Genomic DNA, 753 nt, shown 5'->3' with positions numbered 1-753 from the left:
GCACTGCGCGTTCCTCCGGGCTCCCCTCACGCCTGGTGTGCCCCGGCGGGAGGGTCATGGAATGACAGAACCATAGAATGTTAAGGAGTGGGCAGGGACCTTGAAGATCATCTAGATCCAACACCCCCGCCAGACGCAGGGGCACCTCCCACCAGACCAGGCTGCTCAGACCCCATTCCAACCTGGCTTTGATCACTGCCAGGGATGGGGCATCCGGAAACCTCGCTGGGCAGCCTCTTCAGTGCCTCACCAGCCTCACAGTAAAGAATTTCTTCCTGGTATCTAACCCAAATCTCTCCCCTTTCAGTTTGTCCCATTACTCCGTGCCTTGGCACTAGATCCCACCACAGGTCGGCCTGGGGTCGGCGGCAGGCGCTGCTGCGTGGGCTCGGGGCCGCGGGGCGCTGGGCACCCGCGACTGGAGAAGCGCCGCTGCGAGCCGCGGGGCCCTCCTGGCGAGGGGCTCTCTTTCTGTGGACTTCCCTGTGTGCTACTCTGCCACGGATCATCTGATTCCCCTGCACTGCTGGTCTGGAGGTGTACGAGTCCAAATGAAGGTGGACGTATTTTAAGTCAGAGCATTTTTGGATTCTACGTTTTCCTTTCCTGGACTGGAATAACCCCTGTCCTTCGCACCAGATGATTTTGCCATATCTATGTAGGTGAATATAAACAGGCAGCACTCAGTAGAGTGACTGTGTGCAATCAATAAATTAAACAACTTGCGGAAACACACTTCATAAAGCTGTTATT

This window comes from Corvus brachyrhynchos, unplaced genomic scaffold (assembly GCF_000691975.1).
Source record: "Corvus brachyrhynchos isolate BGI_N302 unplaced genomic scaffold, ASM69197v1 scaffold633, whole genome shotgun sequence".
Taxonomy (NCBI): domain Eukaryota; kingdom Metazoa; phylum Chordata; class Aves; order Passeriformes; family Corvidae; genus Corvus; species Corvus brachyrhynchos.
This window is presented reverse-complemented; position numbering follows the sequence as displayed.